Consider the following 4196-nt stretch of genomic DNA (forward strand, 5'->3'; position numbering starts at 1 on the left):
AAAATAGTCTGAGTAATAATTGGTAGTAAAAAAAAATGGGCAATACGTGACTTACAACCAAAAATAAACAATTGGGCAATAATCGTGCCTTACAATTAATGCATGATCGTACCACAAATTTCACTCCACCCTTTCCTGTTGGGAGTTTCTTGATCAAATCAATGCCCCATATTGCGAAGGGGCATGCGCTCTGCATTTGTTTAAGTTCATTAGGAGGTACTCGAGGGATTTTGGGGAATCTTTGACACTTATCACATTTTTGGACGTACTCCATGGAATCTTCATTCATCGTGGCCCAAAAATATTCTTGTCTCAGTATCTTCTTGGCTATACTTTGCCCCCTGCATGATTGCCACAAAATCATTCGTGCACTTCTATCATTAGTAGCTCGACTTCTGTTCTAGCAACACACCGGAGCAACGACATAAAATACCCTATTCTATACATTAATCCATCGATAATCACGTATGTAGCAACTTGTCTTGAAATTCTTCGGGCTTCATTTCTATCTTGAGACAATATTCCATGCTCCAAGAACGTGGCTATAAGAGTCATCCATGAGGGAGTATTATCGAGCAGTAGTGTTTGCTCCATTTCGTTATTACTTGGTTGGACCAAGTGCTCAACTGGTACTACATTTAGGGTGTCTGCATCCTTGGCACTTGCAAGTTTTTCTAGGGCATCTGCATTGGAATTCTGGTCATGGGGCATTTGTTAGATGGTAAATTTTTTTAATTGTGCCAGAAGATCTTTTGCTTTGTTGAGGTAGGACGTCATTTTTAGTCCTCGAGCCTGGTGTTCCCCAAACACTTGATTCACGACCAGTTGTGAATCACTATATATGGCTATTGCCACTACTTTAACATCTATATCAAGTCGTAATCCTGCTAGTATGGCTTCGTATTCTACCTCATTGTTTGAGGCACTAAAGTTGAACATTAGTGTAGTGAATACGATGTCCCTCAGATGTGATAAGTATAAGTCCAACTCCAGAATTATGCTCATTAGAGGATCCATCTACAAACAACCTCCATACGGGCCAGTTTTCTTCGTTGTCTTTAGGCTTTTTTGCTTGCTCATCCTCTTCTGGTATTTCCAGTGCATTCAACAGTAAAGTCTGCTAAAGCTTGCCCTTTAATAGCAGTTTTTGGCTGGTAGGCAATTTCTTACTGCCCGAGCTCGATAGCGCACTTAAGTAAGTGACCAGATGCCTCTGGTTTTTGCAAAACTTTCCTGAGAGGTTGATCAGTTAAAACTGTGATTGGTGAGCCTGGAAGTAGGGCCTTAATTTCCTAGCTGCAAGCAACAAATAATAAGTCAGTTTTTCAATTAATGGGTATCATGATTCTGCCTCGACCAACCTTTTGCTTATATAATATACTGGATGTTGGATCTTATTCGTTTCTCGAATTAGGGTTGCACTAACAGCGTGTTGATTGATTGCTAGATACAAGTATAGAGTTTCTCCATCAATCGACTTTGATAAGACTGGAGGTTGAGTTAAGTGTTTCTTAAGTGCCAGGAAAGCCTTTTCACATTCTTCTGTCCATTCAAAATTTTCTTTCCTCTTAGCAGGTTGAAAAAGGGTATGCACGTCTTGATGGATTTTGAGACAAATTTGCTGAGGGTTGCAATCCGTCCCGTAAGAATTTGTACTTCCTTTATCTTGGTCGAGGATTTCATGTCGATCAAAGTTTTGATTTTTTCCAGGTTAGCTTCTATACCTCTGGCATTGACAATGAAACCGAGAAACTTGCCCAAGCTTACCCTAAACAAGCACTTTAAGAGGTTAAGCTTCATATCGTAATGCTTAAGGATGGCAAAGCATTCTGATAGATCCTTCACGTGCCCCCCAGCCTCTTTTGACTTTACCAGCATGTCGTCAACATAGACCTCCATGTTTTGCCTATTTGGTCTTTGAACATCATATTTACTAGTCGCTAGTACATCGCGCCAACATTTTTTAGACCGAAAGTCATTACTTTGTAATAGTAAAAACCTACATCAGTTCTAAAACTGGTATGTTCCTCATCGGGAGAGTGCATACTGATATGATTGTACCCCTGAGTAAGCATCCATAAATGTGAGGATTTCATGCCCTGTAGTGGCACTGACTAGTTGGGCAATTATTTGTAGGGGGAAGCAATCCTTTGGGCATGCCTTGTTTAGATCAGTGTATCTACACAAGTCCTCCATTTGCTAATGGGTTTTGGTACTAGGACGGGATTAGAAACCCACTCGGGGTAGAAGGCCTCTCTTACAAACCCATTTTCTTTTAGCCTTTGAACTTCTTTTAAGGCCTTTGACCTCTCTTTATCAAGCAACCTCATTTTCTATTATATAGGCTTAAATTTGTCTCTGTCTATATTTCAAGCATGGCTAATAACTGTGGGGCTTATGCCAACCATGTCCTTGTGCGACCAAGTGAACATGTCTTGATTGTTCCTTAGGAAGTTTACAAGTCTAGACTTGACTTCCTTTGCTAAACTTCTTCTAATCTTGACTATCTTTGTTGTCTCGTCCTGGTCAAGTGGGACTTCCTCTAGTTCTTCAATTGGTCCCACCCTAGTATCAAAGTCCCCAAAGCGAGGATCAATATCTTCTCCTTCGCTTTGGACAATTCCCTATTTGGAGTTGCTCGCCTCTTCTGAGGAGGTATTACCTTGTTGCTTGATGGTGCTTATTCCCATTTCTGTTGTTGGCTTGCTAATCGCCGGTCCAACAAATATCATGTTGGTCGTGGCCAAGACTTTCTTAGCAGTTGTAATGGAAGAATTATAGCATTCTCGAGCCTCTCTCTGGTTTCCTTTTGCACATCCAATTCCAGCGTTGGTAGGAAACTTCATCATGAGATGAAACACGGATGTTATGGCGTGCAAGTCGATCAGGATCGACCTTCCTAAAAGAGCATTGAAAGCTGAGGGAATATCGACCACAACAAACGTTGCCATAACCGTGTTGTTTACAGGTGCAGTTCCCACTATTACTGCTAACTTGATTGTTCCTGTTGGAGTCATCCCTTCTCCAGTAAAACCATACAAAGTTTGTGTGCATGGTTCTAGGTCCCGAACAGAAAACTTCATTCTTTCAAGGGTTGTTTTGAAAAGGATGTTTATTGAGAAACCAAGATTTATCATCATCCGTGCTACGATCATGTTGGTAACCTGGGCCTCGATTACCAAAGGATCATTATGAGGGAATCTAACATGCGCGACGTCATCCTTAGTGAATGTTATTGGCTTACATTCATAGTGAGGGGTTTTGTGAGTACGCTCCTCGATTGCCAATACTTCATTCACTAGTTTGTGGCTAAGTGTCTGAGCATAGTGTTCTAAGGCTTTTCTACTTTCACCTGCCACGTGTGGTCCTTTGTATATCATGTCTAGCCGACCAACTACTGGAGCTGGCTGTAATGGTTGAGCTGGTGCATCCGCATTGGGCATAGTAGTTTGGGTTTGATCAACATGACATCGAACATACCTTCTCAGGGCCTGATGGTTTGGGTGGATGAGAAATTTGATTTCGTCCTTAAGCTAGTTACACTCATTGGTGTCATGTCCATAGTCGCTATGGAAATGGCAGAACTTGTTCGTATCTCTCTTACTTATGTCTTTCCTTATGAGAATGGGCTTCCTATAAGGTACTTTGGCTTGTGTAGCTTGAAAGACTTCTACTTGTGACCCCATGAGCATAGAGTAGGTGGTAAAATGAGAATTGTACTCTTGTGGCTTATCATTGGTTTTGGGCCTTTTGTTGTCGTTATGATTGCCACCGTTCAAGTTGTTGTTTCATTTTCCACTTTTTTGTCCATTTTTATTTCCATTACCATTACCATTGGTTGTCTAGTTCTGGTTCTAGTTTGGAGCTCCATTATTCTTGGCTGGAGCGGCAGTACTGGTACCTGCCTGATTGGCTTGATCTGCTCTTCTAATGACATCTTCTAGTTTAATGAACTCGTCTGCTTGATCTAAGAATCCCTTGTTGTGTAGACAATTTTTCTCCTTAGGTTAGTCCATAGGGGACCTGTTACTTGGATTCCAGCCATGATGGCCATCAACTTTCCATCTTCGTTGACCGTCTTTGATTGGGCAACCTCTTGCATGAACCTCTGCACATAGTCCTTCAGAGGCTCATTCGGCCATTGCTTAATGTCGACAAGTTCGTTGAGTTCAAAACTTGGGATATGAGCAGCAAAG

This window comes from Humulus lupulus, chromosome X, assembly GCF_963169125.1.
Source record: "Humulus lupulus chromosome X, drHumLupu1.1, whole genome shotgun sequence".
NCBI lineage: Eukaryota > Viridiplantae > Streptophyta > Magnoliopsida > Rosales > Cannabaceae > Humulus > Humulus lupulus.